Genomic DNA, 23660 nt, shown 5'->3' on the forward strand with positions numbered 1-23660 from the left:
TGCTGGGTTTATGCCAACAAAGCCCTGTCACTCCTTACCTTAGGATTTACTCACTCTTTGAAACAGGCATTTATTTACACACAGTTTGACCTCATGATGGTGTTCAGCAGATGTGGATCTTACTTATTTGCATTGTTCTGTGACAGTTGCAAAATTCGTTAGTGGCTCAGGGATCAATCCTCTGTGGACTGCCCCGAAGCTAGATGAAGCAAGCGGGTTCTCCCTGATTCATCCTCCCTCCTTAGCAATGCTTGCTAGTCAGGATAACATAGTGCCCATTTAAGAAACTGCCTGTGTCACTTTAAATTTGTGACCTGGGCGGGAGGGAGGGTCATGATCACAAGTGACAGAAACTGACGCTTGACTAACTTAGGGAAAAAGGCCTAATGGTGGATAAACGTTGGGAAGACAAGAAAATGTGGCAAATGCCTGGGCAATCTCAGGGCTGTGAAGCAGGTAATGGCGAAACACTCCTCCTGAGGCCAAAGCGTGCCCTCTGTAGTACATTAAATCACATTCACACACACCCATTCATGTTCACATGGGACCTGAGGCTATGGCCTTACTTGGAGAGGAGGTCTTGGCAGATGTGCTTAGATAAGTATTTCAAGAGCTCCATCTTTCTGGGTTTAGATTTCAGATGGATACTACATGCACTGATTGGTGTGTTCTTATAAGAAGAGGAGTGGGCACACAGAGACCCCGTGTGAAGACACTGGCAGAGATTGGATCAGTGCATCTATAAGCCAAGAAATATCAAGGATTAGCAGCAGTGACCGGAAGCAGAGAGAGGCTACTTTGATTCTCCTTCAGAGTTCTCAGAAGGAATGAATCTTGCCCACACCTTAATTTTAACCCATTGTCCTTCAGAAAAGTGAGAGAACAAATGCCTGCTGTTTAAGTCACTCGATTGGTAGCCATTTGTTACAGCTACCCAAAAGAACCATTATGGATTGATCTGTAGCCCCCTCAAAATATGTGAGAAATTTGAACCTTGGTGGACATGATCCTGTTTGAAAAGAAGGGAGTTCTTTTGTAATATAAATGAGGCCGTATGGCCACTGGAGATCCCTTCATAGAGGGGTTTAGAAGAGGAGATGGGTCAGTCAGGGTGCGAGGTAGTACCGATGAAGAACACAGCTTTCCCCCAGATCCTGTATGCTTCCTCCCCCCAACTACCATGATCCAAATTCTACCTTGCAGGGCTGGATAGGGCAGAGGTTGTACACTGGTGCATATGGGGGCTGGAGGCACAGGGAATCCAGGGTGGATGATACCTTCAGGACCAAAGGTGTGAGGGGCGATGCTGGGAGAGTGGAGGGTGAGTGGGTTGGAAAGGGGGAACTGATTACGAGGATCCACATGTGACCTCCTCCCTGGGAGATGGACAGCAGAGAAGGGGGGGAAGGGAGACTCGGGATAGAGCAAGATATGACAAAATAACAATGTATAAATTACCAAGGGTACATGAGGGAGGGGGGAGCGGGGAGAGAGGGGAAAAAAAAAAGAGGACCTGATGCAAAGTGCATAAGTGGAGAGCAAATGCTTTGAGAATGATTGGGGCAGGGAATGTGCGGATGTGCTTTATATAATTGATGTATGTATATGTATGGATTGTGATAAGAGTTGTATGAGCCCCTAATAAAATGTAAAAAAAAGAAAATGATTAGGGCAAAGAATGTACAGATGTGCTTTATACAATTGATATATGTATATGTATGGATTGTGATAAGAGTTGTATGAGTCCTAATAAAATGTTAAAAAAAATGAGGCCATATGAGAATAGGCTTGAGCCTAAACCTAAACACTTCTGAGTTAAAGGCCAGGATAGACCCAGTAACACACAGTACGGGGAGAAAGATAGAGAGGAATGCCAAGGAACTTTCTGGTATCCACAAAGAAGGACCCTGACCTAGAGTCGCACCCCAAATTTGAACCTGTAAGCTCCAAAGCAGGGGGAAAAGTGTTTTAAGGCTACTGACTTGTTGGATAATTTTTGGTTAAGGAGATTAAGACAGGAACTTAAGACATCCTCCAATCCTTCCTCTGGCTTCGTTCCATTTTTCTCACATTCAAGAGTCCTCCTAGAGGATTCAGTCAGGTTGTTGTTGTTGTTGTTGTTGTTGTTGTTGTTGTTCAGTGTCATAGGGAGGGTTTGGATTCATTGTGACCATACATACAACATAATCATACACTGCCCGGTCCTGTACCATTCTCACCGTTGTTCTTAAGTTTGAGCCCATTGTTGCAGCCACTGTGTCAATCCCATTTGTTGAGGGCCTTCCTCTTTTCATTGCCCCTCTACTTTCCAGAACACGATGTCCTGCTCCAGGGACTGATCTCTCCGGACAACATGTCAAAGTTAAGGCGAAGTCTCATTATCCTTGCCCTGAGGAACATTCTGGCTGTACTTCATCCAAGTTAGATGGGTTTGTTCTTTTGGCAGTCCATGGTACATTCATTACTCTTTTACATCACTACTAATCAAATATATCTATTCTTCTTTGGTCTTCCTTATTCAGGTTTCAACTTTCACATGAATATGAGACAGTTGAAAATACCATGGCCTGGGTCAACCCGCCCCAGTCCTCAAAGTAATCTCTTGCTTTTCAACACTTTAAAGAGGTCTCGTGTAGCAGATTTGACTAGTGAAATGTGTCATTTGTTCTCTTCTCTGCTGCTTCCATGAGAATTGATTGTGGATTCAAGCAAGACAAAATCCTTGACAATTTCGATCTTTCCTCCATTTATCATGATGTTATCAATAGGTCCAGTTGTGAGGGTCTGGGCTTTCTTTACATTGAGTCATAATCCAAACTGAAGGCTTTAATCCTTCATCTTCATCAGCACGTGAATCAAGTCCTTCTCATTTTCAGCAAAATTGTGTCATCTGTATAATGCAGGTTGTTAATAGGCCTTCCTCCAACCTGATGCTCCATCAGGCACTACCCCTTAATGAGTTTAGGTCATGAAGGATAGTCCTCCATAGGCACATTGATTATTACACTACCACCCTCACATAATAAATTCAGAGAGAGAAAATTTCCCCAAAGCAATGGAAAGCTTACTAGAGAAGTGGAGGGTGCTAAAAGCCAAAGGTGACACAAACTGGAAATCAATACTAGTTTTCAATACCTGCAGTCATCTAATAGTTCACTGCACTATCTAAGGAAAGGTGAGGAGAACTGGGGCAATTCCATTAAAAAAAAGACAATGCAGGGTATATAAGTCCGTCATTCCTCTGGAGAAGAAAAACACATAGTTGGGTTGTAGAGCTTTGTTTGCTAATCAACCGAATGTAGTTGTAAGGCAGTGGTGTGTGTGTGCGCGTGTGTGTGTGTGCGTGCGTGTGTGTGTGTGTGTGTGTTGAAGGGAGGGGCTTGCCATTCTATTTCATAGCCAGGAGAAAGATGAGCCTCTTCCCATATCTTTTGCTCTGTGGCAAGTTACTGATCTACAAGGAACTTTTATTTGACAAGGACATTGCCGAGCAAAAAACGGGAAGCTTGTGTTCATCTCTGCTGAGAGGTGGAGTCAAAGAGATGGGCTTTATGACAGACACCCTGATCGTGCAACCAAACTATGAAATGGCCTCATACATTCAACACACATTTGCTGCACCTTCCCAGTGTGCTGCCCAGATATTACCAGGCAGAGTGTTTTATGGGCAGCATTTTAGAGTTAGGCAGGCAGAGGGAGTGTCTTTGTGGGTGTTGCCTTTACCAGTCCTTGGATTGTTCTGGGACAGGCATGTCTTTTTCCTCTAAAGTAACTGATTGCGTGTAAAGAAGGAGTCTCCTCAGTAAGACGGGTTGAACCAAACCCAACCTATGACAATCATCTCAATTGGAACACATAGCGACCCTATACAAATACCTGTAGGGTTTCCAAGTTTGTAACACTTTTGGGGGGGTCAACTACCATATCCTTCTCTTGCAGAACCACTACAGAGTTGAGTGTTGTGTTAGCAGCTGAATGCTTAATCACTGTGCCCATTTTGTTTGCTGAGCCGCCCTCAAAACACTGAACAGGTTTTCTGGGTACCAAGCATGTCCACTTCTATATCATGCCTAGGGTGTTTTCTCCAAGTTGATAGGAGGTGCAAATCAGTTACTAGGGGTTTGGCAGAGTCAGTATGGAAACTGGGAGGGTGTGTGAAATTTGAACCAGAGTAGAACAATTCCAAGACACTTCCTAGGGATTCCTGGCATATAATATGCAAATGATAGTCAAGATATATAACTGTGTCTCTGTTCTTGGTTCTGTCAGTACCTGGTGTGGCCACAAAGGAGAAACCTGGTCTCCTGCTATTTTGAGCATCTAGTGTGAATGACAGGAGATAAGTCACATGCTAATGAACCCTGGTGGTGTAGTAGTTAAGCACCATGGTGCCCGGCTATCAAAGCATATAGCGTCTGGGGTCTTAAAGGCTGGAAGATAAACAGGGGGCCATGTAGATAAGAAACAACAAAGTCCACATGGAAAAAGCACACCAGCCTACACCAACATGATCGCTGAAGACAAAGCGGGTGCATAAGCACATGTGAGCATGTTTTCTTGATGTGCACTCACCCTTTACATACAACTCTCTTATACATACGTGTTTCTGTGGATTTGTTTCTCGAATGCACCCAGACTAACATAAGCAGCGTGGAACGCATTTTAGAAGCCTAGACAAGGGCAGGGCAGGATATTCAGAGGGACTGGATCCAGAATTAGAGAGGAAGGAGCCCTGGTGGCAAAACGGGCTGCTAGCTCCCTGTCCCAAGGGGGACAATGAGACTGCTGGCTCCCATGAACATTTACAGTCTTGAAAACTCCATACAGGGTCACTGTGGTTGGAATCCACTGGACGGCAGTGACCTTTTGGGATTGAAGGTGGAAGCCACCAATGACTTCCTGCCATTGAGCCAAGGAGCCTCCGGAGAGTGTGTGAACTTCTGGAATGCAGTGAACAACCTCTGCACATCTGCTTTTCGTGCTGCCCAAGTCATGCCCTTGGCCTTTGCTTAAACATATTCATCCAGAAGTGAACCATCACAGCTGCTCCCTCGGGAAGCTGGGGGCTGAGCTCTCTGGTTCCACTCTGTCAGCATTTCTGGTCCGGGTACCTCCCCTCTGCCCCGGCACAGGCAATGTGCTTTTGGAAGCAGTGCTCCCTGGGTAGTGGGTGTGATTTGCCTCCTCTGGCCTAACATGATGAATGCTGAGAGGGGGTGGATACTAGGGGGTTAAACTCCCTGAACTTTACCTAGCCCAGGGGAAAACTTATTATTTAAAGTAAGCTTTAGACAGAATCTTTAGAAAGAGAAATGGTTAACTTTATGTACACAATTACTCCCCAACACATAGGCTCAACCTCATAGGCTGTGGATGACCTTGAGCAGGTGCTCAGTCACAATGGGTTTCTATCAGGATTGAGAGTTCAGCTCTCTCAACTCTCCAACTGGTTATTGGCACCATAGTCTCGTTTCTATTTTTGTATTTACTTTGTTTTGAGGGGGAAAAGACTCCCAATCCAACTATATTTTATTAGGAACTCCTTTGCTAAGTTTTACACAAGAAAAAGGCACAAACTGCTGTTCTGGATGAAGGAGAGGATCCGCATGAGGCCACAATGGTGTCGGAAGGACCCACAGCCACAGTGACTTAAATAAAATGACACCCATTCTGTCCTGCTGACTCTGACTCATAGTGACTCTGTGTAGGGATCCTGAAGTTGCTACCTTTACAGGAAGCAATAACCTCATCTTTCTCCTGTGGAATGACTAGTGGCTTTGAACCAGCGACCTTGCTCTTAATAGTCCAACACTATCCAGCATTACCACCTGGGCTCCTGAAAACTTAAATAAGACATAGAAAACAAACAACTTTGTCACAAAATTGTGACTGAAGACAGATCAATTCATGGAGTTTCAGGAGGGCCTGTGAGAGCATGAGCGGGACCTTCATTGGGATGTGCACACTACCGTATATCGTTGAGTGTGGCCCGGGGAGTGGATGCAAGCACACTGCTTGAGGGACAAGCTTTCCACTGCCAGTCAGCAGTAAGAAAGAACTCAATGGTGGCTGAATCTGTGGCCCCTCAAAATGGATGTAGGGTCTCCACATAGACTCTCACTGTGAGCCACAGCCTATTGCTCAAAATTTAAGCTCAAATACGACTTAAACGCCAAACATTCTGTTTCCTTAAAATAGGGTACTGCCAGGAACAGCTAGAAGTCTGCATGACCTATCAGATCTCAACGCCGATCTCAAATCACTTCACATGATCCATTCTACCAGGCATGTCAAGGACAACTAGAGGTCTGCATGAGCGAGCCCAAATCGCCTCCTCACTTACCCATTCCAGAGGCTGTGCCTGTATAACCTATCGACTAACACATTCCCATATGCCGTGGTTATGAAACCAACCATCATGCTGGAATAAGGACCAATCACGATGCAAGGGTCAGGGTCAATGGGAAAGCAAAATAGGGGCTGAGGGGAGCCAAGAGGGGTCGCTTCACTCAATCCCTAAACCTGATCTAATGTCACTAGACTGGGGTCTTCCTCACATCTCAAGGGCACCCGATTCATGATTGAAGTGAATTGTGCTTATTCAATCTTTGTTCTGCTTGCTGTCCTGCTGTGCTGCATCCTCTTCTTGCTTTTTTGTGCATGGCTCCCTCTGTTGTGGTGACAAATGGCTTGAGAGGGATTTGACATAGGGAGAAAGCCCACCCACATCAACTGTCACCAGAAGCAGACACTAAGTCCATTTCTCTCACCTCACAGAACTATGCACACCAGACACTGGTAGGGCTGTCTGGGAGGGGAACACTTAGTGCAGTGGTTCTCAACCTGTGGGTTGCGACACCTTTGGGAGTCATATGACCCTTTCACAGGGCTCACCCAATTCATAACTGTAGCAAAATTACAGTGATGAAGTAGCAAGAAAATCATTTAATGGTTGGGGGAGGGGGGCATCACCACAACAAGAGGACCTGTATTAGGAAGGTTGAGAACCACTGCCCGAGTGTGTTTAGGACTTTGCTGCCCTCAAGGTCATCAGACATTCCTGATGGCAGAGCCACTGCAGGAAGCCCTTCTGGGAAATGCCCTGAAGACAGGTCTCAACCAACTCCACCCTCACCCTCTGAGATCCTAATCATAGGACGCATGGAAATGCTCCCTGCCTCTTCGAAGGCTGTAAGTCCATGGGAGCAGAAAGCCTCCTCTTTCTCCCTTGGAGTGGTGGCTGGTGAGTTCAAACTGCTCACTTTCTGGCTAACATAACCCACAGACCAGCTCCCCCTGAGCTCAGTTTGGTTTGCCGCACAGCACACATTGTTTGGAACCTTCTGAAATAGCTATGCACATGTGCAGGTTGGGGGGATTTCGCACAAGATGCAGTTTTCCACCCTCTCTTGGCAAAAATAATTTTTGCAAAAGGCTTGTATTCTCTTCTGGATCTGAGTAGCAACTACTCTCATGAAGTCATAGCACATACATTCATGCTACAGTCCTCCCAACTCCCTAATGTCTTACGCCGAGTCTGCTCCATGCTTTTCTGTGTCCTACATGGCAGCTGTAGGCACCCAAGGCATGGGCTCTGCAGCCTGGGTCCAAATCTCTCCTTCCCACTTCCTCACTGTGTGGTCCTAGGGTCATGACTTTAGAGTTGTATGAGCCCCTAATAAATTGTTAAAAAAAAAATGATCCTCAATTCTATCTGAATCCTTACCATAGCTCCAAGTTGCCTTAATAAACACGAGCAAGAAAAGTACCTCTGGCAGCAGACCGCTCAGGTTCAAATCCAGGCTCTCTAACTTATTGACTATGCGACCTTGGGCAAACCTGGACCTCTCTGTGCTTCCAAAGATTCACTTTCCAAAAGGGAAGTCATAAGCCAACTTTTCTTATTCCTCACTGGGTTGCTTTGAAGATGAAATGAGACATCTGTCTAAAAATGCTTCTGACCATCCCTTGGTTCTCACAGCTCCACAAATGCTGTGGATTATTGTTATAAGATTATGAATGATTTTTTTCCAAGGGTAGTGCAAAGATTAACATCAGTGCTACTTCTCTCTGACAAAATATCAATCCAAATTTCTAAATAGCAGGGTCTGAACGGATGCGCTGTTAACAGCATCTTGCTTTTCTCCCATCACTTGTCACAGTAAATCTGATAAGAAATGCTGGGCTAGGGCTGGCAGCCAAGCCCCTCACTGGCAGCGTGCAGGACCTCAGGCTGTTGACAGGCCAAGGGACATCACAATGGCAAGAGGAGACTCCACAAAGAGCCCCTGATTCCTCCCCCACGCCCTCCTTCCTCACGTTCAGGGTTAAACGTCAAAATACTATTTTTTTGTCACCTGGTGAAATAATGAGCCCCCATTCCCGTTGCCTTGGTATCATCAGAGCGCAACAGCCACGTGGGGTAATCGCTGTCTCCGTGTTAATGCTGCTCACTTCAAACATTTTCACAGGCCCTGGCGAAATGAAACCTGTGCTTTCTACCTAGGTGGAGTTTGAGGCGATTCAGCCCATTTGCTTCTGCTGAAGAGGCTACCTCAGAAAAACAGGAAATAAAAACATAGAGGGTGCCATTGACATTAGGTTTCTCTTCCTTTCTTCCCTACCTTCCTTTCTTCTTCTTCCCTTCTCTTTCTCTTTTCTTACTTCCCTCCCTTTGCTCACGTGTTCCTGCCTGCCTTCACCTTCCATCTTCCCTCCCACACTCCTCCATTTCTTCTTCACTCCTCTCTCCCCACCGCCACCTTTCTCCTTTCCTTCACTGCCTTTTCCCTTCAGCCTCCCAGTCTCCCTCCTTCACTCTCTCCCTTTGCTCCTTCCTTTCCCCACCTTGTTTTGATCCAGTGATTTGTACTCCTTTCTTCCTCTCATCCCACCCATCCCCATTGCTGGAAAAACATCAGTTCCTTGTGGTGCTGGTTTCTTGGCGCCAGACCCTGTTCTTTGGGTGTTCACAAGTTTGCGTCCTGTGTGCAAACATAAGACAGACATATGATCAGGGTTGGACAGAAGATGGGATTTGACAGGTGTACTGCATCCCAAATCTCCAGGAGGCAAAGGTAAAGTCAGGCTCCTGCCTTTAAGGTTATGTCTCCCATTGTAACTGCATCCCACAAAGGCTCCTGCCTCCTGGCCACCTGAGGCCTGCTGCCTGCCTTCCTCTAGCTCCTGGGGAATTGGGGCAGCAGTGGCAAGAACAACAAAAATCCCCAGGAGTTGACAAGAAGGGAGGCTGCCTTGCTCGAGAGATGGCCCCCTCACCCACCTGCATGTTGTTGAGATGCAGGTTCTCATCCCTGTGGCTGGGCAAGAAACGCCCCCTCCCCAAACGCAGTGGCTTCAAACAAGGACCATCATCGTGTGGTTGCTGGGAGGCCACTGGGTGGTGCTTGGAGTCTCCCATGAGTTGGCAGTCACATGGGAGCTGGGGCAGGGGCCTCTGGTGACTCCAGGGCCTACATGTGCACTCAGAGGGCTGGAAGCTGAAGCTGGGTGCTTAGCTGGGTTGTTGGTTGGAGTGTCTCCACGTGGCCTTTCCAGGCAGCTCAGGCTTCTTTCAGCATAGTGTCCGGGTGCTGAGAAGTGTCCTGAGAGGTAGCACGTGGAGGCTGGACATTCTAAGGGTGAGCACTCAAGAAGAAGTCTTTGAAGGGATTTTTCAGAAGCTGTGAAGCACTTTGTGGGAGGGAAGGGGGTTGCCCAAACTAGATGTCACAGTGTCATCTTCTCCATAATCTATTGGTCACAGAGGTCATGGAACATCCCAATTTAAGGGGAAAGGGCATAGACTCTACCTTCCTATAGGTAACCTGTCAAGGAATTTGGGGGTCACATACGAAGACTGGGAGACCCTGGGTGGCACAAATGGTTAAGGACTCAACGTATCAAGAGGTGGGCAGCTGCACCCCTCAGAAGAAATAACTAATGGCCTGCTTCTAGAAGCCCACAGGCTTGAGAATCCTGTGATGTGTAGTTTCTCCCTGGCACCCAGGGGGTCCTCGGGAACCAGAACCAACATAAGAGCAATGGGTTGGGTTTTTGTTGGTTTTGTTTGGGCTAATATTAAAACGACTAGTATGAAATTATATATGTATTGTGTTTAACTCTCAGGACTCTGATTATGCTGAAGTTGAACAAAACCGTCTGCCTCTTCTATGAACACCAGCCGATGGAGGCAAAGGGTGAGGGTCTAGAGGAAGAATGAATGTCCCATTCCCGTCCTTATGTTTCAGTTGTCCTTAAAGGGCACAGGGGACAAACCAGACGTCTTTGATATGATTTTAGCCTAATGATGTGCTAGTATGATGATGAGCAGCCTGAAAAGTGGTTTTAACTAATGTGAGCCAATATTTGAAAAGTTGACGATTTCACATCGAATTTTATATTCTCAGCATCTCAGTTACAAACAGAAAATCAGGCCTTAAAATCCTTGCATTTCCCCAAGGCAACAACAGTCTGGAGCTAGAATTTGAATGTCCCCTGTGGATGAGCTGACACGTGCCTGTTAACCACAGTCCCCATCCATCCCTATTGCCCCCAAAACAGAGGTTGGCTACAAGTATCCTTTATCTATATGGCTAAATAGGTTAGTTAGTTTGGATTGGGTTGCTAGTTTTTCCTGTTTTGTTTTGCTTACTTTTGATTTTTTGGGGGGCTAGGAAATGGTGTGTATTTTGGTACCATGTCTTCCAAAGCGAGAAAACCAAACCCAGTAAGCCAAGAAGGTCAAACAGTCTAGATTAATGATGAAAGGAGGAGCCCTGTTGGTGAGGTAGATTATGAGTTGGACTTCTAACTGCAAGATTAGAAGTTCGAAACTCCCCCCACCCCCACTCCACAGGAGAAAGATGAGATTTTCTACTCCTGTAAAGATTTACAGCCTTGGAAACCCACAGGGGCAGTTCTATACTCTGTCCAAAGGGTTGCTATATGTCAGAATTGATTCCAGGGTAGTGAGGTTGTCTTGATTGATATAAATAATTTTTGGTGAGTATTGAAAAAACCAGTCAATATTATTTTTAATACACATCAAAGAAGGTCCACATTAATTGTTCCCACAACCCTGCCACATTCTTTCTTTATTCCCTTGCCTCCCACTCTCCTTTCTTCCTCCCTATGGTCTTTTATCTCATTCATTTTCTTTCAAGGGTTAGCCTAGGAGTGGGAAAGTCTGACTAATTCTTAACCAAAAGACTAAATTGGTTTTATTGTTGGTGTTATTACTTGGGTTAAATTTTTTTCTTTTTTCTTCTTCTATTGGTTTGTGTCATGTAACCCAGAAAATGGGGAAACATTTGGAACATCAAAACACTATCCTTTCTCAGTAGACTACAAGCATTAAAGGCAACAGAGATAAATACTCCAATAATAACAATAACATACAAGGATAGCTAGAGAGATAAATAGATAGATAGAAAAACCACAAAATCTGAGCAGTTGTGGGAAGGGGAATGGGAATAGCCCCATGAATAAATATAGGTTTGCCAGAGAATAGTTCTATATACATATTAGCATATACTACAAATATGACCATGAATATAATAGTGCATCCAGGAGGCATAGTTAGTAAATGTCTTAGCTAGAACAAAACCCCTTGAGGGAGCGTGTCCTAAATATCGGGGATCAGGAACATAGCTCTGAGAGACCTCAAGATCAATTGGTACAAACTAGCTCACAAAGACAACGTTCTGTATCCATCAGGGAAGTGACTGGGATCTTCAAAAGCTAGTGAGTAGCAAACTAAAAGTCGGTTCTTGGTCTCACCCTATGTGTTGGACAGGGTTCTCTAGAGAGACAAAACCATATTGCTAGTAATTATATATAAATATATTTATAAAGCTAGATATGCAATACAAGAAATGAACCACTAAATTATATACAGATAGATAACACAAGAAACTAACAGTTAAATTATAAAACAGTGAGACACTAGCAGTCCTTTAAGGCTTGAGAGCCGCCAGTTGCCAGTCCCTTTCTGTAGAGAGAGCTGGGCTATATATACCCAGGCAGCAAACAGCAAGGCAAGTCACCAACTGTCACCAACTGTCGGTCCCCAGCTCCAGAGACGAACATTCCAATCCTGTGGGATTAAATGGACCTCAACTTACAGCGACAGAGTCCACAAGCTAGGCATCCCACAGGTAGTGTACCCCTTTAAATTGAGGCATAGAACAAGCAAGGCGAGGCTCACGAAGCCATTTATCCCTCTGCCCTTCGATTAATCCTACTTGTGTTTATCGGCCAGGCTGGCACAATAAACTATTGCACCCTGTCTGGAGCGAATAACATTGAAGAAGCTCAAGATGCCTGGCAACAATTAGTCCAAATCAGTAATGGACTATGCGTACCTCAGCCTCTATGATGCTAAGGTCAGAAGAACTAAATGGTGCCTGCCTATGACAAACAGCTGCTCTGAAAGGGATCATGGTACATGGTCCTAGATAGAGTGGGGAGTAATGTGTAAGAAAACTGAAAGTCATACTACTACTACCAATAGTAATAATAATAATGGTAAAAGATGAGGTTTATTGGTTAGATAGACTAGTGAGATCCCCACTACTATGGTCCTTCATCACCCTTCAGGTCTGGAACTGAATTCAACCCCCTGAAAAATAGACAGGTTTATAAAGTGAACCTTATGAGAAAAGATAGCAGCCCTCAGTATGGATTACAACTCAATGTCAAGAAGACACACATCCTCACAACTTGATCAATAGGTACCATGATAAATGGAGAAGTTTGTTGTTTTTTTTACTTGGTGTTATTTGTTGAAGTTGTCACGGATTTTTTGTCTTGATGAGGTCTATAATCAATGCTCTTGGAAGCTGCAATCATGAGATCAAATGACGCATTCCATATGGATACATTTGGTGCACAATACGTCTGTAGAGTGCTAAAAAGCAAGGATGTTACTTTGAGGACTAAGGTGCACCTTACCCAAGCCATAGTAATTTAAATTGCCTCATAAGTATGTGAAAGTCAGACATTGAATAAGGAAGGCTGAAGAAGAATTGATATGTCTGAATTGTGGTGCTGGTGAAGAATATTGAAAGTAACATGGACTGCCAAGGGAACAAACAGATCTGTCTTAGAAGAAGTATGGTCAGAGGGCTCCTTAAAGGCAAGGATGGTGAGACTTCCTCTCACATACTTTGGTCATGTTCTTAAGAGAGACTAGTCCCCGGAGAATGACATCATGCCAGGTAAAGTAGAGGGACAGTGAAAGAGAGGAAGCCCCTTAAGGAGATGGATTGACAGTGACTGAAACAAGGGGCTCAAGCTTGGGAACAATTAGGAGAATTATTCAGGGCTAGGTAGTGTTTCTGTCTGTTTGGCATAGGGTCAATGTGGGTTGCAACTGGCTCAATGGCACCTGATAAGAACAACTACACCAAAATGAATCATAGCACTGAGGAGCACACATTCCTCAGAACCATCAACCATTCAAAAGCAAATAGGCAGTATTTGCCCAAGGCCAAATTCAAAAGGCAGGCAAGGTTAGGGGAGAAGGGTGAATGAAAACAGGAAGCAGAGTTTCAATGGCATGAGTGATATTACATTGCAGGAGATTGTCATCAATGTCACATAACAAAACGTGTATAAATTGTTACGTGCAAAGCTGATTTTCTCTGTAAACCTTAACCCACCTTACAATAAAAACTTTCTTTTTTTAAAACAAAGACACCATCGTTCATATTATAGACACAGCCAAAGAAAGATCTCCTGGACAATCCTAAAAGGATCTCCCAAATGATTTGGGTAGTTAGCCCTCTCCAGGGAGTTCTACCCATTGAAACGCTGGGCGGTTATGGCTGCAATTATATTTCAGGCCAGAAGAGGCAGCAGAGGCCTGGTTGTTCAAATGCTACAAAACTACCAGACAATGGGCAAACAGTTTCTTTCCACGGACGACTAGCGGCTCTGTCATATCCATGTCTGGTGTTCAACACTTGGCGACAGAATCCAGCCCGCTGGGTTTGGGTGGGGTCTGTTTCTCACCCATGCTTGGCTTGGGATTGTTCTATGGCATCCACAAAGTGGAGTCCTTTCCTTTCTGATGTCCCGAGAAAGCTGTTTTCTCCTTTTTCTCTCTCTGGCCCTCTTCCCAAGAACCCTGGGGTTCACTCTGCTTTCCTCTGGTTGATGTTTCTCAGGCAGTTACTTGACCTCGGTTCATCTACTGCAGGTGACCATTAGCAAGTAACTGTACCGTCCTTGGATGGTATTGTTCATGAGCTAGGCTGCGAACTACGGGTTAAAGGTTTGAGTTCACCCAGAGGTGCCTTCCAAGAAGGGCCTGGTGCTATGCCTCTGGAAAAAAACCCACCCCAGCCATGGAAAATTCTAGGGACCGGACTTCTCTAACACACTTGGGCTCTCCATGAGTCCGAGTTGACTCAATGGCAATTGGTTGCTGGTATTCCTGTAAGTAGAAGACAACAATCTTTAAGCAGTCCCTCTTGGATTCATGGGAGGAGGATGGCTTCCTCTGAGAGAACTTCTCAGGGCTCCAAGGGCTCAATGATCTTACAAAAAATGAGAGAAATGATGAGCCTGATGACAGATGATATTGCTATGCAGGCCTCGTTTCAGGATGCTCAAGTTTCCAGGTCTTTCCCTGACTCACAGTGTAGCCCTGTGAGGTTCCAAATAGAAGGGCACCCTTGCTCCCAGGACCTGGAGCCTTGTAGCTGAGCAGAGCAGTCATGATGAGAAAGAGGACCCAAGGGAGAAGTCAGGGGGCTGCTTCACTTGTCTCAGTGTCAAGCAAACAAATGTTTTGGCAGGAAATTTCTCTTCAAGAGTGTTCTGATTTCTTGAAGGAAATATTTTTCTGAACCATTTCCTCAGGGGAAAACCACTCAACTACCTCGGGAAGGAAGATTTTTCTCCTTCCAAGCTTACCAGGCTGTGCTAACTCACAGAGGAGGTGTGACTAGCAGGCAATGAAACTGATTTCCAGACTCCTATGAAAATCAGCAAGTGCTCGGCAGCTAAGTGAAAGGTCGGCAGTTGGAAAACCCCAGCTGCTCTGCAGGAGAAAGTGGTGGCTGACTGTGTCTGACAAGATGACAGCTTTGGAAACCCAATGGGGCAGTTCTCCTCTGTGTTCTACAGTTGCTTTGAGTTGGAGTGGACTTGACAGTGATAGATCTGATCTTTTTCCCCATGAAAATCAACTTTCACGAATACATGTGCATTCATGGATGTCTGTGTCTGCTTTGGCATGCATGTGCACATATGTGCCTATTTGCACGTGGATGAATACGTCTGTGAATGTGGGCGTCTCTATTTACTTTGCCATGTGTGTGCACATGTCTGCCTTTGTCAGTATGCATGCGGGCTCAGGCAGCATAAAGAGATCACAGAGAAACTTGGAGAGAAAGAGAAAAGTAACCTATTTTCTCATGGGTCTCCCATACCTGACGGTCTACTGGCATCCACCGCCACGAAGACCAGAGGTCACTTCATGCCATGTGTCCAGCTGCACATTGCTGGTTGAGGTCAGTCACCAGGGAGGCAAGTGAGACTGGCCTCGCCAACCTACCACCCACCTGCAGGAGTGATTCCCACCATCTGTCCTGGAGCCCCTCCCACCTTACTCAGCCTCCCTAGACCTTGAGTGAAAGGCGTTTCCAACGTTTTTACATAAAGATTTCTGAGATTGACTGAAGAAATGATTTCATTTGACAAAACAAGAAGCTTTGAATTTAAAGATTTGAGGCAAGTGCCCTTCAGAGAGGGGGACACAGGACGGGGCCATGCTCCCTTCCGGTATGCACAGGGGTTGCTATGAGTTGGAACCAACTTGATGAGCACCTGCCAGCAACAACAACAACCAGAAGTTGTCCAAACTTCTGTGGCCTCAACTCGGAAATGAGAATATTATTATTGCCTCCTAGAAAGAACTCAAGGTATGTACAATTGGTTAATAGGCGTTTGGAAAGTGAGTACATTAAGTGGACTGATGACATTGATAAGGCAATAAAAAACTGAGAAGGCTTCACTAACAGGTGCTTTCACATCTGTAACCAGTAGATTCCTTCCTTCTTCATCTCTTGCCATCTTAATCAGCTCCCACACTTTCCAGGCAGCTTGAGGGATTAAATGTTCAGTCTGATCCTATTATAAGCCTCAGCCTCAGAATCAGAGGCTTTACCTGAGGTTTGAGGAGCTATACTGGGAATGAGGGAGAGTAACCTGTCATTTCTATTGCTCTCCTATCGCTCCCTCTTCCCTAGCCCTTCCCTGTCTCTGGGCCTGCCTTTCCTCCCTAGAGCATTGGCTTCTGGGAGAAGGGGATGGAAACAATGAGCACAATGAGCACATTCCTGACCAGGCCTCTTACCATGCTATGTTCCAACCCTCTCTTGGAAGGGCCTCCACGAAGTCCTCTTATGTCATCTCACAATAACTTGTTAGATACCATTGAGTGAGCTCCTGACTCATAGCAAAAGTACACACAAGAGATTGAAGCACCACCTGGTCCTGCACCGTCCTCACAATGGTCCTTGTGTGTGAGCCCATGGTTGCAGCAGTGTGGAGGAGATCCTGTCCAAGAAGGCTGCCAGTGGGTGGGAGGGGCTGCAGCTTTCAGAGACTTTGGAGGATGCCAAGGTGGATAGTTCACGGCGTATCATATGAGGTCAGCCAGCGGGCCTTGGGGGCCCTTCCCATTATCCATAGATATATGAAATAAATGGAGGCCCTCAGCAAGATGGGCTGCAGACACCTCCAGGACTCACTTGATCCTTGGCAAGCTCCCTTAGCCTTAGGACACCACCTGCTGGAACTGTGGCTTTGCTGCCTCTCCTGGCTCTCAACTTCCCTCCTAGAGGACTCCAGCCACCCTTCTCCTTCCAGATCCTTCCAGCAGGAGGCAGATATTGGTCTCTATGCTTTTGCATGTGGCCAGTTTTCTAGGGACAGATCAGCCTCTCCCAAGAATTTGGGTTCACCAGAGTGAGCGTGCCCACAAGTCTGCAGAGCGTATGGCCAGGCCTCTGAAGAGAGAACTGCTGGAAGATTTGCCCCTTTTCAAAAGCGCTAATTCCACAGTTGAGAGCTCATCTCCTGGGGACTCAGCTTGAGTCTCAAGGAGCACATCCCCTTTGACACTGCTGGCAACTCGAGGTGCTGTGGGTCATTTTCTTGCCTTTGAGGAGTGCAAGGGAAATGCTACAATATGTCCCTTCACATGAACCACCAATCCTTATCTGGAGAACTCTCTGAGATGACAGGGATGAGAGGGAGATGTTCCTGGGGCACGCTTTCACCTGCACATCTCTCAGGTGAGTCAAACATTTGACCCCCAAAAGTTGAGTATGATGGTGAGAGTTCAGGCTGGGAGATAGAGTGTCTGGGTTCAAATCAAGAGACTGCACATCTCAACTCCCATGGTTCTCCTGCATAAAACCCAAGCCAAGCAGTTTATCACTTCCCGGCTGAGTATCCTACTGAGGCCAGCTAAACTCATTCTTTGCTGATGACATCGTTGCTTGTACCAAATGGCTTTGCCATGTAGCCCTTAGCAATGGCCAGAAGGGCTGCTCATCAAACCGCAGAGCAGGGCTTCTGGCGCACACGTTAAGAAGGGGGCTATTCACAACAAGGTCAGTAGTTCAGAACCCACTAGCTGTTTCTCTGGAGAAAAACTGTGGCTGTGTGCTTCCATAAAGATGCCCAGCCATGGAACCCCCCTGGAGAGGGCCATGATGAGCTGGAGTGAGCTCTACAGGAGTGGGATTTTTTACTGTGGATGTAATCCCACCTGGGCAGAGATTTTCTTTGTGACTTAAAGAGGCTGTACCTTACACCAATGACTTGGCTTATACAAAAGGATTCAATTCAACACTGAAGCAAACCAACTCCAAAGGAAGAAGGCAGCTGCCATGCAGAGAGCTCCAAGGACCACCAACCATGGAGGTCATTGAAGCCAAAACAAGAATACCGCCCACCAGCCCTCAGCCCCCAGGGATGGACAAAGAGAGCCTGCCCATCAAGCTGGTGCATTGGCATGATGCTGTCAGCCTCCGGTGCTGTGAGAACATTGACTTTGGTGTGTTAAAGGCACCCACTTGCGGTATGTTTGTGATGTCAGCGTGTGGAAACTATGGCAAGCCCCCCCTCCCTGCCTCACAGCAGCAAAGCCTCGGCATTAAAACCCCGTGCCTTCTGTGGCGCTTGCCAGCTGTGAGAGGGCAGGAAATGCCCTTGGCTTTTCTGCTCCTTGTTGCGACCTCCCTCTGAGGCAGGGAGCAGAGGATTTGAGGTTGGAATCTGTTTTGTTTCATCACTACCCTTTGTCATCTCTCTGAACACTTTCATGTGCTCCTCACCAGTGCTTCGCCCTCTCTATCACCAAGCCATGTGCTCTTTAAAACATGCACACACACACACACACACACACACACCTAATGTTCACATTTTGAGGCACATTTGTCTTTAATTCACTAATAATAACAATAATTATTCAAAGCCACTTTACCATCTGAAAAGAAATCTCTATGCATACACTTAGATCATGGATGCCAACTGCCTTCTTAACAACATTTCCCAATGAAATATTCAGCAGCGATTATATTAAGCCTGAAGCTGTTCATCCAGTTTGTGTTAATCAAAACAAAAACAAGAGACGAAGGGATCCAAAAGGACATGTAAGATCATAGACTGAAAGTAGCCCCATCGAGCACCAAAGGCTTGTCCAGAAGGGCAGAGCCACAGGTAAAAGCTATGTCTCTCTGGAGTTGCTGGCATTTAACTAGATGCAAAATGTCAGCACAGGAAATGGCTTACCCAATGCAAATACTAACAAGGGAGGCATGTGTTCCTGTGTAAATGGAGCTTCAGCCAATCCGGGCCTTCAGGATCCAGCTCCCATCGCAGCATCCACGGGAAGCACCAGGGGAATGTTCCGTTTGCTTATTTTCCCTCTCTTTGCTAAGAAGAAAAAGAGCCTTTGTGGCCTAGTGGCTACAAGTTGGGCTGCTAATTGCTATATCAGCAGTTTGAAACTACCAGCTGCTTTGTGGGAGAAAGATAAGGCATTCTGCTCCCATAAAGAGTTCGAGTCTCAGACACTCACAGGGGCAGTTCTACGCTGCCCTATAAGTTGGCTGTGAGTCAGCATGGATTCGATGACAGTGAGTTTTCTAAGGGTAAGAAGTATCTAGGGGTGTAAACAGTTAATGAGCTCTGCTATTCCCAACCCACTTAGAGGAGCTGTGAAAGAGAAACCTGGCAATCTTCTTCAGAATCCTCGGCCATTGAAAAGTTTATAGAATGTATTGACCTAGGTTGTTAAATAGATCCAGGTATATGGTGGAGCATACAGGGACCAATGTCATAAAACGGGGTGGGGGTGGAAAAAATCTCTGAGACAGATGCAAAAACTGTGAGGGAATGAGTTGTTGAGGCTGGGGGATCAGGACCATCGTCTCTGGGATTTTCAAAGTTCCTGAGCAATCAGGAAAGGGGCAACAGTTGGTCTCTCCCCATCCAGAGGACAGCAGAAGAGGAGAACTGATTGGGCACAATGAATCAATGACTAGTGACTCAAGCAACGATCACCCTCCACCACTGGAGACCAGAAGAACTAGATGGTGCCTAGCTCTCACTATCGACTGCTATGAAAGAGATCACATTAGAAGGGCTTGATTAGAGTAGAAGGGAAATGTGGGGCAAAACTCAAAATCATGATTGTCGCGCGCCAGGTCTCGCCAGCAAGAAAAGACGCACCACAACAGGATTCTTCCACAAGCATTTAATTTTTCATAATGCGGTAAAAGACCCCGAAACCCCAAACTACTGCTGCTTATATATGCTCTATTGGGACGTGCTGTGCCCTGATTGGTGCATTTGCCAAAACCTCATGCATTGATTGGTGAGTTCGCCAGAACCTTTGTTTGCATACTCCAGGGTGGAGTTATGACTACGTCATCTCAGCATCGCGCATGCGCTAAGTGGTTGTTTATCACTTAGTTGGACCACCGCCCTGACTGCCCGGCGCCATCTAGTAATGGCGGCGAGAGCTGCGGCTACCCACATCACGAGAGCTGTGGCTTCCCACATCTCCTCCTTTCTTTTTTATTTTAAGCCTAATCCATCGATCAATTCCAGAGCCTCCAGCAGCTCCAAAAGATCAAGATGGATATAAAGTCCATCGATCCATCTCGGAGCCTCCAGCAGCCCCAGGAGATCAAGATGGATATAAAAACCCAAATCTGGTCACCCTAATGTGTGCAATGAGCAAAGCTCCACATGGTGCAAGGGCTGACCAAGATCCAATTTCTGTCACTCTTCCCAGTGCAATGGGACAATTCCCTTGGGGTGCAGGAGCTGACAACTTATGGGGGTTAATTTTCTCTTAACAAAGAAAGCCAAAGATCATGGGAACCACCGCGCTCAATCGCTAAGAGCGCCTGCGTGATGATGACTTTGTCACGTTTTTGCTGGGCTTTAAGCTTGCAGAGCAACCATAGCAACAACACTCCTCCACAGCACATTATTGCAGCAAATGTAAACACCCCCACCCACTCTTTAAAGTAGGAAAAGGCAGTAGAAAGCCAAGAAGTAAAATCTCCAACAGTTATGGGTTTCATTCTTGTGCCATTAAGAGTCGTAATCTGCATCCGGAGTTGTTCTTGAAGTTCTTCCAGCTCAGCTGTCCATTGTCCTGTAAGATACTGGGATATATTCTTGCTGCTAAAAGAAGACTCATTCAAGAATTTTAAAGGTGTTATGCACAAATTAGGTGTTGAAGAAACTCAACTTAATTGCACCATACTCGTAAGAGTATCCACTTGGTGTTGTAATAAATCAACTCTCTGGTTCACTAACAGTAAACCAGACATTAATCGAGCATCCAACATATGGACTGTAGATAAAGCTTCTGATGTAGATTGCGTAATATTGCTAATGACATTTGCTGTCATTACTTGATTAGACATAGCCAATCCTGCTGTAACCGCTGCTGCAGCTGAGATAGTAATAGCTGTAATAATTGCTGCAGTAATGCCAAAATCTCTTTTATATCTATAAAGTGTAGCAATAGGAAAAGTATTGGGATCTGCTTCAACCGGTACAGGTATCATAGTGGGAATCTTTACTATCAAGGCAAATGGCTCAGAGCCATTCCAACATTCAGCAAGCCAACACTGACTGCTAAAGCTATTACATGAAGCTTCCCAAAATGTATCATTTGCATGACTAAAGTTGAATGTTAACAGAAAGAAAAATGGGGGCTGGACACAAACAGGTGATGGCTGAAATTGCACTCTTGATATATTAACCATAGTATTTACTTTCAGCCTCTTTGTAGTGGTATTGTATACACCAGTGACATTGTATAAAGTATCATTAATTCCAAACATTTTTGCAAAAGGAGTTACTGTCGTAGATGCTCCACGTTGATTATATACCATCCATTCATACCATGGCCAGGTATTATCAGGACCAGTGGTATTAGTATTACTATTCCATTTTGCTTTACCTAAAGTCGGAGTCATATCAAAACCTGGTATAATAGGGTTGCTCCGATAATTTGGAGACTGACATTGAGTAAAAGTAGGCGGAAAACTTTTTTCAGGTGAGCAACTAGGTAATATGACACGTCTGGTCACATTAGGTGGCACTACTGATCCATTAATGGGCCCAGGGGGCCTGGATCCTTCACGAATCACCATAAGTGTTGTTGTATTTACACGTTTTCCTTTCTCAGAGGTGCCACTTCCACCTGTAGCACCTTGTGCAACTTTCATAAGGGTGGATATAATATTATTAAATGTAGAGTCTCCAGAAGGATCCACCCAATTGACTAAAGATCCATTTCTTACATATATCCAAGGTGCACTAGTATTGATGGTGGTAAAACACAAACTATATGCCAATGTAAAATTGCTTGCATTATATACTTTAGGAGGCTCCCCTCTAGGCGTAATACATGGTATTCCCAAATCACATTGCGTTGATAAGAATAAGGGTAATATTGACGCATTCGAGTGTATGGGAATAGGTACAGGCCAAGTTTTAGCTATGGCCCATAAAAAAACTCCTTTAACTATTGGGGTCCATATTACCATCAGTATCAGCAACATTATTAGGTTGATCATCGTCTTCTTCATTCTTCCTGCTCGCACGATCTTCATCTTCCTTAATTAATCTCACCAGTCTCTCTGGCACCCAGATGGGGTTTTCTTCTTTCTGTGGAAAAACACAAATTGCTCCCCTGGACCTGATTAATATGGGGTCCGGGCCATACCATTTGTTGTCTAGGACATTTTTCCATCGGGCCATTTCCTTTGGTGGCTTTGGCCATTGTCCATGTCTGTCTGCAGCTGATTGGCCTTTCTCATCCAGATTTTTAAAAAATTCAGTTTCTCCCTATTGAGTAAGATGCTGGCAGTTGGTTTTTCATATATGTCCCTGATTTCATTGAGAATTTCCCTTCGATTCCTATTTTTTAGTATTTGTATCTAGAATGGCTGTTAGATATTATCAAATACCTTTTCTGAATCAATTGAAATGCTCATGTGGTTGTTTTTCTTTTTTATATGGTAGATCACATTCATTATTTTTCTCATTTCAAACCATCTTTGCATCCCTGGAACCAATCTCACCTGCTGTGGTTCTTTTGCTTAGCTTTTTGATAGATTGTTGGATTCTGTTGGCCAGGATTTTGAGATTTTGCCCCTATATTCATAAGGGATATTGGTTTACAGTTTTGTTTTGTTTGAAATATTTATTTCTGTTGACAAATAAATGAAATTTTGTCTTAAAGCATGGTGCAGCATGGGTAACAATGTTCACTCACGGTACTCACATGTGGGTGTATCTGCATGTGGGCGGACCCACCTAGAGACAGATAGAGGAGCGGTGTCTTGGTTCCTAAGAACATTGGTAACACAGAAAAATATGAGAAAAAAGACAAAAAGGATGGTAATAGAAATAAATTAATAAAAATATCTATTAAAGGCAACAAAAGAGAGACAATGGGAAGAAAACATAAAATTTAAATTTACAAGACATATTTTTGTTTTAAATTCTATACCATTGGCTAAATTAACTACACTATCAATAAAATTGCCTTATGCCCAAGGGGATGATTGATAATGTTCTCTAACAGAAAATAACAATTATATCTCAGGTGAACCAGAGCCAGATGAACCATAAATATGTGAATGGATTTTGCGCTTGCACTTAATTCTAACCTCAATCTAAGTACAATTAGTTCTTATGAAATGGCCCTATTTGATGCTCGTCCTCATGAAGAAATCACTCAAGACATGAATGCTATAGGAAAGTGTAATGAAGAAACTAGATGGTGCCCACCTATCAGAAAAAAATAGCCTCTGGGGTCTTAAAAGCTGGTCTTAAACAGCCATCTAAGTGAAGGATCAACTAAGTCCATGTGGAAGAAGCACACCAGCCTGTAAGGTCCTAGGATTTTAACTCATGAAATTCAAATCTGAAGGAGGGAATGATATCAGCTTCAATTATGAACACCTGGTTTTAAGGTTGTGGATAACATTTGCAAGCTCTGGGGAATCCTCTCTGACCAGAGCCATGGGATGTGAACAGCCCTGTTATCAGACAGATAGCATTGTAAAATTGGTTATTGCAGATGTATTTAAGTTAAAATTTAT

This window comes from Tenrec ecaudatus, unplaced genomic scaffold (assembly GCF_050624435.1).
Source record: "Tenrec ecaudatus isolate mTenEca1 unplaced genomic scaffold, mTenEca1.hap1 Scaffold_552, whole genome shotgun sequence".
Lineage (NCBI taxonomy): Eukaryota > Metazoa > Chordata > Mammalia > Afrosoricida > Tenrecidae > Tenrec > Tenrec ecaudatus.